General features: G+C 41.6%; 1 protein-coding gene across 1 annotated transcript in view; it reads right to left on the bottom strand.

Annotated features, from left to right (window-relative positions):
• Nucleotides 1-14361, bottom strand: part of TRIQK (triple QxxK/R motif containing) — a 52565-nt gene extending 38204 nt beyond the window's left edge. Inside the window, exon 1 of the mRNA XM_088533590.1 lies at nucleotides 14307-14361. The gene's annotated coding sequence lies outside the window, so the exon portion shown is untranslated. The remainder of the gene's footprint in view (nucleotides 1-14306) is intronic.
• Nucleotides 14362-14606: the final 245 nt, after the last annotated feature.

Below are 14606 nucleotides of genomic sequence, written 5' to 3'. Positions count from 1 at the left end.
ACAATTTTAACTGAAACCTCAGCTACAAAATTATAATGCTTCCATGCTTTATTTTGGTTTTATTCAAAGAATACTTTTTTTTTCTTTTTTCTTTTTTTTATCTAGAACACATATGTGGTAAACTGTAATCCACTGGGATTTTTCCTGCTATTCTGGTGACTGAATGGTATTTCTCACATAATGTTCACATCACAGTAGCAATGTTGGAAAACAAAAATAAAATTTCAACTTGCAGCTAGTTGAAGGGAAAATATACATTTTACACCGCAAAACTAGTTCTTGGCTTATTTTATGCCACTGTTAGCAACTGTTTTGACTTGCCTTTTGCAATTTCACTAGCCTACCAGTGTTTGGTAACAAAATGTCAGCTGTGAAGGATGTTTGCAGGAGTGCTAGTAAAACACAGGGAGACAATTATTCCCCACTATTTAAAAATGAGGTTGGCTGAGTGAATGGGAGCCCTGGGACTGCGGCTGTTGGCTGGGGGAGTGCAGGGTCCCTCTCTCTGGCACCTAGAACCCGAAAACGCTGCTGCTGCTCTTTGTTCTGCAGAAATCCCTGCTCCTTTCTAATTTTTGATGGCTGGATAGCGAACTCCCGAGAAACCCGTGGAGACATTAGCACATACAGCCGCGGTGCCTAATAAGACAGCTATTTGCATAAAAGATCAGCCACAATTTAAAATGTGTTGTGATAGATGTGGAAAGGGAATAACAGATCTATATTAGCATGTAGGAAACCAAGATTGTTTTCACAATTTAATTCCCCGGGGACGGTGGCTCATCACCTTCTCTTGTAAAGAATCCTCTGTTCCCCGAGGAGGTAACTTGCGATGAGCCAGAGTTAAACTAAAATATGGATTAATAAGAGATAATATTTATTATTGATGAATCTCGCTGTAGGAATGGTTTCAAATGTAACTTTCCAATCCGATTTCCGTAAGGGAAAATCCTTCAGCCTTTATGAATCACGACACTGGTTGTGGAGAAAACTGCCACTTCCCTATGTAAAATATAGGTGGTCACCTGCAGTAACCATTGCTTTTTAAGGAATGGAAATCGCATTCAGTCTTTTTCAGCTCTCTGACGTCAGCAAGTGCAGGAATTAGCCTTTTCTCTGTTTCTTTAGAGCACACGAGTCATCTGCAGCACAACGTGTTACGTGCACTCCGGGTGGCCTTCAGGTCCTTGCAATATAACCACGAAAAAGCACGTAAAGGAGCTCTGCTCTTTTTACATGCTATTAAAAATACTTTAAGAGTAATTGCAGGTCATTTGAAGTCAACCTGAGCTCTCCTCGCCTTTCAACTTTTTATAAAATACAACTTTAAGAAAATGAAGCAAGACGCCCTTGCATTATTTTTTTGCCTTTTTATTGCTATTTTTCAGAGATACTACAAGGTCAAAGGATTTATTCATTTCTGTGGTTCCTTTAATTGTTTTTTTACCCTCTTTCTCTTCCCCTCTAGAATTCACCCTTGAAGGTTTACATCCCCAGAAGAATACATGATATATTTTTCCTTCCTCCTGTTTTATTCTGAAGCACTGACTGATAATAATTAATACACATGATAAATCGCCTATTATCACCTCCTACTGTTAATAGCATTTTTTGAGCTATAAACCATGTTTGAACGTCTACTCAAGATCTGATCATAACAGTGTTTGTTTTAAATCCCAACTGACTCTTCTTGAAATATATACTGCTTGAATCAATCACAAAATGTTTAAAGCAATTCTTTTAATTAAGTAAAAACATACTGTTAATAATTACAAAAACCATGTTGGAAATAAGCACGAGCACCAAATAGCATAAAGAATGCACGTTGTACATTTATGGCACAACATAAATTATTGATAATAATAATGAAGTCTAAAGTGTGCAGCACTGAACACAGGAACATCTAAACACGTGCCCATGTGCACACGTTCATAGCAGTGATGATATCTGACAGTCTCCAATGCTTTTATTCTTCAACAGCAAGCTGCCTGAATATTAAAACAGGGCATCTTAGAGTGATAAAAGTAATCAATTAAATTATTTTTGCAGCTGAAATGTGGCTAGTCAGCTGGGAGAAAGGAAATTAAGATTTTGTGATAGAAAAAAACTACCATGGAGTGTAAAACTACTAGGTCAAATCTTCTACTGTAATTGAAAAAGTTCATAAAGGAGGATGAATGTATATATGTGTATACGTACACATACGTTTTGTTTAGAAATACTGCAAATGGATATAACACTTAAAAACCCCTCCCTTTTTTTGTGGTTACAATGCAGGTTAATAATTTCAACCCATAAACCAATTAATTTTGAATCTCATTCAAAGGCTACTGATGTCAATGAAAGAATGGGTCTTTACCAGTCAATCTCATTAGTTTAATAAATAATGGACGTTAATATAATGTTTAATATAATTAATTACTATTAATAATAAATGATTGATAATTAATAACATTACAGGGACAAAAATAGCCTTTTATCTCCTATGGTAAAATCCAAGGAACATATTAGATTGTCTGAAAACACCAAATTATTCCATTTAAAGTGGAAAATATTATTCTTGATTGTGTGGATTGGCTTTTTTTGTGTACTGCTGAAATTGTCAGGAAGAAAGGTAGTGAAAGTAACCAGTAGACAAAATTGCAAGAATAATGAAGACTACTATTTTAAAAATTAAAAAATGAAAAAAAACACATTGCTTATACATTCATTGGCTGAGCTATACACATCACAATCTTAAGGCTTAAAAAAACAGCAGCCATCATCACTCCTCTGGAAATTGTTTCTCAAAGGATAAGGAATCCAAATCCAAATCACCTCTGGAAATTTTGCATTCAGGAGGCTTAACTTCACATAGGTACCTCAGATTAGGTGGGATCAATTAGGTCTAAATATTTGCTTTTTGTCTTTCAGCAAAAGCAGTTCACTTGCTTTTGCTAGATGTAAGGCACATCTGATAACACAAGATAACAGGGCAAAAAATTGTGATTAATTTTATTCATGAGAGAGAGGAAGAAAGTGAAGATTTTAAGGACTGTTAACCCTCAGTAAGATTTTTAAAAGGTTTCCTATCAAGTAAATTTTGAATTTTAAGCAAAAAAGAGGCTATTAAAGAAGTCAACTCCATTCCCAGTAAAGAACAGTCTGTCATAGTTTACACAGGCAGTAGAACTACGTTCAAGATGTACTTGGCCAAAACTCACTTATAAAAACATTACTTATACAGGAGATACCCTTACAGTAAATCATGAAGATCATGGCATTTTGAAGAAGAATATTCCTAATGTAATGACCTTATATATATTTTTCATTATTAGGATTTTTCATTTGTCGTCAGAATCAAATTCCCTACCCACTTCCAAACTGCTATACCATCTGTAAAACATATATACAATATAAGTAGGAAGACAGATCTTCATTTGAACAAACTTAAAATTATGAACTTTCAGAGATGAACGGGGATCTGACCAGAAAGGGTCCAGACCCACACTGAGCAGCCAAAGCAAGTTCACCCTCTCTAAAAGGATGAATATATAGGAGTAAACGCAGGAATTGTACAATGGTGCTCATAATTTGGGATAAATAAGGAGAATAAAGCCTTTGTCAGCCTCACACAACCTAAAATGAAAGCCTGCATTTCCTGGCTCTCAGGCTGAAAGCTTCTTGGGTCAAGAGGCAAAATGACAGACAGTTATTTGTTCTATCTCTGCAACCAAAGCGGCAGCAGCAAACATTTCACACTGCACTTAAATATAGGTAGTTTTATTCTCTTTGATCCTCAGCATTTACACCTTCAGTGTTCATTTCTTTTGATGAAGTAGGTAATAATTTAAATAAATGGTATAAAGCTAGAGGTCATAGACCTTAAATTTCAAAGTCAGGTAAGTCTGTCTGAGCACTTCCCTTCTAATATGTTATGAAGTTGTAATTCTTGAATCTCATAGAGCACCTTTTTTTTTCACTGGGATCCTACTTCAAGATCTCGGAAACTTTTTCTTTGTTCTGCTAGCTGTTAAAGTAGAGGAGAGAGCAATTTATCTTTCCTTTCTTTAAAACAGAAAATAAAGCTTTGAATCTCACTTTCTTTAGTTCGGGGACATGCCGAAGATTCAATTTTTTCCAGATGTTGCTCCTTTCCTGGGATTTCCCCTAGTCAGAGTTTGCCACAGGCCTGGGTGCTTAAACTATATATACTTATTAATTCATCATTTGTGGCTTTTAAGCTAAGGTTCATTTTCATGAACTTCCTGAAATAAGAAGAAATGTTTGGGGAATAATTATACATCCTTTTAGCATATCCATCTTAAACAACCATTCAGAGGACAGACTGAGTGACTGTAATCTGTCATATGACTCGAAGTGGGAATAATGCTTGAAACTCCTATGTTATTTGCAAAGAAAAATTCAGAAACAATAACTAACTCCATATTCTGCTGATGTTTTACTTTGTGCCTTTTTTGCTTAATTTGCATATCTGAATGTTTTCAAAATTGAAAATCTGAACAGTTCCTCTAAAGAAATATATCAAAACAAGATATTTTGAAGCTGCTTGAATTTTCTCTCCTACCCTGTTTTTCAAAAATGATTTTATAAAGCATATCAGACTATGTCTCTGCTTATTTTTTCCCATTACTTCTATTATTTATACCCCATCTATGTTGTGTCCAGTTGCCTTGAACTTGTCCGTTGCTGAAGCAGAAATAGAGCTCTCGGCACCCAGGCCATCCCTGCCTGACAGCCAGCCCCGGGCGGGAGACCACAACCACAGACCACAGCCACAAGCCTACCAGGCACTTAGAAAGCTGCAAGACAGAAAAACGTGTCCTTCTGACATATATTTCACTGTAGTATCATACAGTGCCCCACCACATTTGACTCCAAGTCGTAGTAACTGGTAAAACTGGTCAGCACACTTTTCTCATAGTCTTAACGATTTCCTCGCTTGCTACCTAGAACAGGCCCACAAAATTTGAAAGCAGACGACGAATGACAGCAGCGAATAACGTTTCAGTGCACGTGGGCATAATTGTAACACTCCGGCAAAACTGAATTATTATTTCCATTACAAAACCTGGTATTTGAAAGGACTTAAAAGGTAATCTTTCCATCCAGTGTCCAGAGTGAATGTTTTTTCCTTTCCCTGAGACTACTGCCACTCAGTAAGTATTAAATAGACTTATCTGTGAATGAAGAAAAGTAGTTTTATGCCCCATTTTGTCGTCTCACATGCTGTATTAGGCATTCAGGAAAGAAACTCAGCTTAAAAAAATCTATCTGGTCATCAGGCAAAAGAAACATCAGGTATAAACAGTTTTAATTTGGTGGGTCTAGAATCTATATTTTTTTCTGCTTTTCAAAACCTGATAAAAGATGGAATAAGCTGTTAATATTCCTCATAAAGATCAGATGATAAAACCAGCATGTATTTTCTTAGTCTTAATGTAATACACTTTTGAAGTTGTGTGCAGAAAAACAAAACAGAACAGAAAAAGCAGCAGATAAATCTATAAGATCCAGTACTAACATAGTTCAGCCCTATAGCAGCTAATAACAAGCACGATATGCAGGCTTAGTGAACAGACCCATAGATGTTAGCAGCAGCGTTATCAAAAACAAGTCCTACTCCGTTGGTTTTGAAGGATTAGGCCATACTTGGGTGAGAAGTTTCATACGGCTTAAACAGCCCCGGTTCAGTAGTTTCCAAAGTGGCTCAAGACAATAGCAGAGACCAGTAGGCCAAGTTCACTCGCTGCAGATTATATCTAAATCACTCAGGACTTGCTTCTCTTGAAATCAAACTAGAGAGCCCATTAAAGGCAATGATTTTTAGGCCAAAGAATAAAGTAATAGGGCGCATGATGCAAGAGCTTGAAGAGCTGCATATTTTGTCTGGGCAAAAAGTGAATATAAAATTATCGATAGGCATGAAAACTCCTAAACTAGTACAAAAACTGAGGAAATGCATCATAATCACTCTAAAGCCTTTATATGCAGAAACTCTCAAATGACAAAAATATGCCTTTGTTCGCATCAGAAAATATAATAGGGCAGGAAACAGGCAGGAAAATAAACAAATAAATCACCCAGCAGCAGAGTTTCAGTTGAAATAGCAGAGCTGTGTGAATGTTTGAAGGTCCCTGATGGGACCATTTCTGCAAATGTCTGACTGGTTCCTTCTCACAGGTTTCCCCGCAGAGCCACAGGACCAGAAGGGAGTTGTCACCATCAATTCCCAGTCCTGCTGACCAGCGTGCGTGTGTGGCACCAGCAAGAAGGCATTTCACTGCAGGGCTCATTCTGCAGAACACCAGAGGAAAGGACGGCACCAGCTGAGACCAACACGCTGAAAAAAAAGGATTTATTTTGATGTCTGAAGTCATGCAGCATATATGAAATTGTCCTTATTGTGAAAATATTAGTGAAATACAAAATTGAGCACTTATTTATTACTTGCTGCTTTTGGTGCTTAGACTTTTTAAAATGCTGTGTTCTGGGGCATGAAAGGTTGGCCTTCCCTCACCTGGAAGATGCCTCTGATGAGAAATTTCTACACCTGAAACTATAACTAGGAACTTAACAGTTAGAAGGCTCCTGAATGGGAGACTTTGCCCTTGCAAGAGCATTTAGTAAAGAGCTCTCAGGTTGTGAGTTTCTATTCAGGAATCGTAGCCTGAGATAAAGTGGCAGATGAAAATCCACTCTATCCATTCACTCTAATTTCCTGAGAGCCCATCTCCAAGCACTAAGGTTTTGCACATGCCCTTGGCCCTCGTCAAAGGAGAATGTATGCCTCAGTGCTGCCTTAAGGTTTAACCGGGAAGAAAGGGATGTATTGCTTTGCAGATTGCCTAACACGAACAAATAAAAACTGCTAGAGCATTCACTAAAATAAGTTCAGACTGGCAAGCAAAAAAAGCAAAGAGTATCACCAGTATAACAAGAAACCGCAGGGCAATTTGCTATTCTCTTCCCAGGATAATTGCTCAGTTCCACCAAGCTCTGGAAGGTTAAGGAGGGATGCATCAACTTTGAAACAAAGAGTTTGGTTAAGTTGCTTTTAACTTCTGAAATAGCCTAGCCCCACATACTCAGCTTTACATAGAATCATAGAATCATAGAATCATAGAATGCTTAGGGTTGGAAGGGACCTCTAGAGATCATCTAGTCCAACCCCCCTGCATACGCAGGGTCACCTAGAGCACGTGGCACAGGACTGCATCCAAGCGGGTTTTGAAGATCTCCAGAGAAGGAGACTCCACAACCTCTCTGGGCAGCCTGTTCCAGTGCTCTGAGCCTTCCTTTTGTTTCCAAATAGATTATATATATACATAAAAGGTAAGTTAATTAAAATCTATACTAACACACTACAGTGGAAACATCTTCCAGCTCTCCACTGTTTCCAGCACTATCAGTGCCTGGGTGAGGATGCTCAAAACCAGCCTGGTAAGTTGGGTCACTCATTGCACTGATTATTTTGTGGTTATGAGTGCCAGTGCCCTTGAAAGACTCTTCAAGGTACAGTACAAATTCTATAGAGTCCTTCTATGGTCACAGCACAGAATTGAACAGACCCTATACAATATACATTACTTGTGTGCAATAAACCACAGAATGCAAGTGCTTTGAATTCTTTACTCTGCATATATGGCTATGTTTTAGTACTGTACCCACATTTGGATCATAATTTCCATGGGTATATATAAACATCCATGAAGACAAACAGGCCATGTAGAACTGGAAGAATTCATCCAGAAGCTTTCCCTTGTAAATCAATTCGGATGTATTTTGCTAAAGCCATAAAGGATAATAGCAAGTGCACTGGGACCTTTTGTTTTAAATCATTATGATCTGTTACTTTAACATAAGTTCCTAATATTATTTAACCCCACTGGTGCATTTAAAATGAAAATAGTTTGAAGTTTTTAAATAGAATTTGTGCCTCTAATAATCATTTTTCCAGAATAACTTCTCCCTATATAGCCTTTCAGTCTGCTGCTTTGTATTCCCCGAAAGATATTGAAATAATCCAGACTTTCAAAATTATTTCATCTTTCACAATAAAAAAACAAACAGCAGTCTAAGAAAGCTCTGTTAACCTTTTCTCTCCAAATTACAGAAACTGTCATTCATAAATTAAGTAGTATATGTCAAAAATTCCAAGGAAAGCAACATCCATCCCTGATCTGACCATTTTATGAATTCTGGATGAAAAATAATAATAATAATAATAATAATCCTTAGCTGTTTTAATTCTTTGTGGCTTTAAAAACATACTAAAACTTAATCACACCAAAATCTAAGGCTGAAAAAGCTTTCCAGGATATGTCCATACAACAGAAGAGAGACACTGATTGTCACGGCTTGCGCAGCTGAAGGAAATGATACGGCCGGGGGTGCCTGGCCGAGGACCCCAGCACCGCACGCGTCGGCTACAGGAGGGCCTGCGTGTGGGGACACCCAGCTAACAGCGTCAGGGACACCCAGCTAACAGGCTGTGCCACAGCGCAGTGACGTTGTGGTGTGCTCAGAACACCCGGCAAGCCCGGACCCGCTGTCAGCTCCCAGAGGTGACATTGTTAACACGCAGGAATTGGTGTCTTCTAGGGAGGACTTCAACTCCTACAGCCGCCTCTGGGACAAGCGAAGGCACAGAAGGCACTGCCTGATATCCGAAGCATCTTTGGCTACAGGAGCCTCCTTACAAAGCCCATGTCTTCCTTGGGCCACAGCTTTCCAAAATAGTCTTCCGTTCTGCAGGAATAGCCAGAATTCCTTCTTCCTAGGCACAAGACTTCTGTGGGCACCTGACTGTAACAGTCAACTGGGCTCGCTCATGTTACCATGACCTCAGCCATATTTATACATCGCCCTTCCCTCACGGGACCCGCCATCACTGCAGCACCCACGCAGGTTGTCACTGCTGGTTTCACGCTTGGTCCTCGGCCACCAGGACAGCGAGAAGCACCGCACTCAGCCCCAGTTCTGCTGCCAGTCCCCACACGCCACTGCCGGCCCCCAGACACCATTCTAAGCTCTGGCAACAGGCCAGCTCTTTATCCATTTTTTTATTGCGGTACAGGCCTGATTTTAAAATTCATTTTAACCAGGCAGTAGTAAATCAAGGACATAATCAACCTTAAATGTTGGCTATACAAATATTGCACTTTGGCTTGACAGCCAACACACAAAAACAAAACAAATAATACACCGCTTCAGGTTAACTGTTTTCTTTTGGCAAAGATATAAAGTAATAGAGAACCGGTCTTGCAATAAAGTGAGTGATGTAATTTGAACTGAAGGCAGCTTCATCTGCTCCATGCACAACGAATCCAACACTCAATCTGCCTACTACACAATTCCACGTAAAAGAAAGATCTATGGTACACAGCCAAGACCTTTCAGGTATGATTGGTTTTAATGGTAAAGCAGGTGAGGTGAGAGTTTGAACAGAGATATGGTGATAGGCACATCCGAGGACTGACGTGCCCTCTGCCGATGCAGGAACAGGTGCAAAACGCAGGTCATTTAAAACAAATTTTAAAGCACGTCCATCTGAAACCACTCCGGAGTCTCATAAATACGCGGGGTATCAAAGCGAGAGGCTCTAAGATGTTGCTGCCCCCAGCTGTTCAGCCACCTCTCTGCTGGAGGTCACTGGCCTGGAAGGAAGGGCAGCAAAGGGGATAGTCTGTTCCCAGGAATCCCACATCCAGACCCACTGCTCCGCGCCAGCCCCTGGATCAGCGGCTCTGCGCTGCGGCGAGGAGAGCGGCTGCAGTGACCGGGAGCAGGTGCAGCTGCTCCTCCGCACGGACCGGGATCTGAGGGACGCGGGAAACCCAACAGCTGGCGGTACCTGAACGCGTCTACGTCTTCAGCACGCGTCTGTCAGAGCCATTTGTGAATAAATGTGAGCCTAAGAACTGGAAGAATGGAGAACTTCATACGTAAAGATTACAATAAAAACACACAATAGATAAAGCACAAAAAGCTACACAGGCTGATTGATAATGTAAATGTGAGTGGGAATTATCATGGGTAAACTTAACCTTTCCTTTACTTGCACCACACAGCACAGCCGGAGAGAAAACAACTCAAACTTTGAAATCTACCACATTTCTAACCCAATCTGTTTCCCCTCTATAAATAACAGTTGATAACATAAAAGGTTATTTGTTTCATTATTTATTTTATTTCAATGGAAATACATGAATAATTCTGGCTTACTGTCTAGAGGCAACAAACTACAGGCAATGTACCCTAATCGTTCCCTTATTATCTATCCTAAGGATAGAAATAGAAGTATTAGTAACCAAGGACAAGCTGACCTGTGTAAAAAAAAAAAAAAAAAAAAAAAAAAAAAGGGTATTCTCGAGTCTACCTTCTGGGTTTTAACTTCCCCTACCCCACTCAGCATGAACCTAATGCCAACCTCTGCTCTTTCCCTCTCCAACACTTGCCATGGGATACAAGCACCTTCAATGCTGCCAGCTCCTGCTGTCAGAACAGGCTTCTCCCATCTATTCATTTCACCAGCTCAACATCTATTTCCAGGTTTCCATTCCATCTTTCCTCTCCTGACTGTGCCTCTTTTCCTTCTTCACCCTTGTTATTGGGCTTACGTGTGCTAATTCCATGCTCTGCACCTTACCAATGCTGTGCTGTTTTTGGTGGTAAACACACAGGATGAAGGATAATGCCAAGAAAAATCACTGGATATGAAGAAAGGATACATACATAAAATTCCACAGCTAACTCTGCAGAAAGCCTTGGGATACAATACAGTAAGTATATGAATAATAACATAAAGCTACAATGGTTGATTGCAATACATGGTGAGAGAGGCAAAAAAACCCATGCAAACACTAATTTTCGTTTTTAAACTTCTTGCTTAAAAATGGGTGAAGAAGCAGAAAACAAAGAAATTAACACTGTGCATTTTTAATAATGCCTGGAGTGTTTACTCAGTACACTGAATTACAGGGGTATCTACGTGCAGATACAAAAAGCACCTGGGGTGCCATGACATTTTCCCATGACCTTCCAACATAATTCTAGCAAAGAGTAAAAATGTATCAGGAATCACAGGCTGTCGCAAACGATTTTGGGGCATTAAAGCTGAATTAATGCAAGTCCTACTTGGAAAAACACATGCAAGCACTTTTTCTTCTCCTGTAGCAGTACCAGTGACCACCTATGTTTGTCATTCCATGAAATGCGGTTCTTTTCTAAATGGCAAACAACACTTAGCTTAATTTCATTCCTGAAGCTGTCTTTCCTTTTCGTCTCCTTTCTAGAAGGGAAGAAAAACCTACTTGCTCATTCAGGATGTCAAAAATATTTCAACAGCAAAACTGATTATTAAAGAGCTGTAACATAAATTGTGTTTCTTCATCTCTTCTACTAACAACACTGCGACGTTTATGTTGTGTATAACATTGCAATGATATATGGGATCATCATCTAGGTAACTAAAAACAGTTTCACTGGGCCTGTGATTGATAAACTATGGAAGTATTAAAACATTAAAAATGTTAATCTTTGCAATAACCTCCTGAAAAGTTTTTATATTAATTTAAACCATCTATCATTTTAATATTTAATCATTGCAGACTTCATTTGAAATGAGGATAGCCATTGCATTGAAAAGTACTTCATTTTTTATTTAAAAAAAAATGATCAGCTTCTACGTATTTTGTAATTCTCTTCACATTTTTTTCTGTGCAAAATGTAAACCTGCAAGCAAATCTGCAAAGAAAAAAAAATAAAAGAGTTTGTATCAGAAAACATACTTACACAGTCCTTTTTTTTTTTTTTTTTAGAACCAGGAGTAACTATGTTATAAATGCTGTAAAGGAAAACTGCTAGTTTCTTTGTCCCTACCTTACAACCATCTAGGTTTCATCTTCTTTACACGTCTAATCTGCATTTTAACTCCTTTTTGTAACTCTAGCCTGCTCTAGAAATTTATAAAGGCTTTCCAAAACATCCTTTGTATTTTTATTCTATCTGTACTTATCACACTGCTTGTAATGCCTGATGAAAAGTTCAGGGTGATTAATACAGAGAGATACTGAAGGAAACCAGGAACTTCCTAGTTCTGAGAAAAATCTCAAGGAAATGCTAAAACTACTATTGCAGTTGTAAGCTTGTTACTAGTCATCTGTTTTCTTTCAAAACATTTTAAAAACTACCTAAGATACAAAACCGGTTCATGATACAAAGAAATAGGGTACACAGAATAAGTTATGGAAAAAGCCCCCACCTTGTTTCCTCTGTTGAGCCTAAAAAATTGCATGTTTCTTGGAGGTACTATCATGGGCTGCACACTGAGCCCAAGTCCTTCTCTAAGAGCGAGCTACAGGATCAGAAGGCAATACTGGATCAAATAAATCCTCCATACGTGTTGAGCACTGTGACAGATCAATACCACAGCTTACGTGACTAGGTCTTCATGCTCTGTTTTCAGGCCAGCAGTTGGAGAACCTGCAAGGTCTATAAAACTCGCACACAAACTGGCTACACGGTGCCAAGCGCAAGGTCGAGACCTACGAGGAAGTCAAGGACCTGGCAGAAGCACAGGGCAGGCCTCCAAAGCATATGGATTTATTCTGTTTAATTCAACCCAAGAAAACAAAAAACTAATAACAAAAGCACTGTCCTCATTCACGATTTTACCCAAACAATGAAACTATACATATACATATATATGGTATATATATATATATATATATATATGTACATTCTTTTTATTATACTTGGTAAAAGTCTGTTTTTCAAAAAAAAAATGCAGGGGAAAAAAAAGAGTTCATTAAATATAATACAGCAATTGAATTGGTGAACTCAGCTGCTTGCACCCAAAACAAAAGGAGGGATACTCCTGTTTTTAACAAACTTAATAGAAGACTCAGCCTTTTTTCTGTATTTTCTCTGTGGTCATATTTAAATACATACTATGGTCATATTGACCATAAGCTTGTCTAGCCAAGGCTTTCACGAGGACAGGAGACAAGGCCTGGTTAATCGTACCCATTCACAACCAGAGATAACGATGCCAACAAAAGCATCTGCCAACTTCTCCCTTGGTGAGCAGAAAAGCTATTTACTGAACAACCGTGTTTGTCACTAGCCCATTTAGTAGTAAGAAGTGAAACGTTTCCAAGGAAAACACGCCACATACCACTGCCTAAGAAACGGTTCAATTTTCCCCATAGCTGCAGCTTTTCCTGCATGCCTTAAATGACACTTTCTACAGCTTACCAAGACGGAGTCAACACGTCTTGGTTAACGGGCACTCCTACTCCTCCGCTCTGGAGAGCGGACAGCTCTTTATGTCAGGAAAGAGACGGCAAAGAGCCCCCGTGCCCTGTATTGAATTAACGTGTGTGTGAGCGGGGAGCCTGGCCCACGCTGTGCAGGTGTTTGCCGGTACCACGCTCCGTGCGCACAGAGCAGCTCGGGGGCTGGCGGCAGCCCTGCCAACGCGGCGTTTAGGCAGCACGCGGCCCCTGCATTTCTGTCTCGGATTTTCTGAGCGTAGGTGTGACCAGCTGGCTCTGAAGAACACACAAAGGCGCCCAGTGTATCCATTACACGTTGCAGCTGCTAGGTAAACACCGCCAGCTCAACAGGTCCTGGGTGGACGGGATTTACAGCCGGCCGCTGCAGCGCGTGCAGGGTGCTGGCCCTGCGCAGACCGCCTGCGCCCTGCACGCAGAGCTGCTCCACACGCGCAGGGCTCACTGCGTGTGGGGCCAGTCTGCACACACACAGTAGCTGCTTGTCCCGCTTCCAGACACCTGGAAATCCCACACAGACAGGGTTTTATACACGCACAAACCCAACTGGAGCACGTTGGCAAATGGCACGTCAAAGGTGGAGCTCGTGAGGCAACGGGGCAGGAGCAGGGATTTGGCCAGCTCAGCCACGCTGGCATTCCCCGCACAAGGCCCGGCCTCCTGGCGAGGATCTGGGAATAAACCGCACGGGAACGGGAGACCAGCCCGGGCGCTGGCCTTGCCCGCCCTGCCCGCCCGCACTCAAAATGGCGCCGCCACCGCCGTGCCCTCAGCACGCGCGGCGAGGGCGACGCCCCGCCCGCATTGGCGGCGCGCTCCGGCCAATGGCGGCGGCGAGCGCTTCCCGCCGGCCAATGGCGGCGCAGGCTCCGGCCGGCCGGCGGCCCGGCCGCGGGGCGCCCGCCAGCTCGCGCGTGGCCGCCGCGGGACGGGAGGCGGCGGGGGCGCCCGCCGTGGCCACCGCGGCGCCCGCCGGACCCCTCGCGCCCGCCGGGAGCCGTTCGGTACCTGGGGCTGAGCGCGCTCCGCCTCCTCCCGCGGCGGCACCGGCTTCCTGCGCGGGCCCCGCCCGCCGCGCCGCCCCCCGAGCCCGGCCCGCGCTGCCGCCGGGCGGTCCCGCGGCGGGGCGGGGTGGGCTGAGGCGGCCGTGGCGGCTGGCGGGGCTGGACCCGCCACTTGTTGCAGTTCTGTTGTAGTACTGTAGTTCTGTTGTAGTACTGTAGTTCTGTTGTAGTACTGCTGTTTTCTTTTCCCTGCCGGGGTGGCTGCAGTTAATGTTGCGCCAGACCTGCGGGATTAAAAGCGATT

The sequence above is a fragment of the Tinamus guttatus genome, unplaced genomic scaffold, assembly GCF_059628265.1.
Source record: "Tinamus guttatus ecotype Peru unplaced genomic scaffold, ASM5962826v1 Tinamus_guttatus_pri_ptg000510l, whole genome shotgun sequence".
Classification (NCBI taxonomy): Eukaryota; Metazoa; Chordata; class Aves; order Tinamiformes; family Tinamidae; genus Tinamus; species Tinamus guttatus.
Note: the sequence above shows the minus strand (reverse complement) of the source record. Positions and strands in the feature narration are given on the sequence as shown.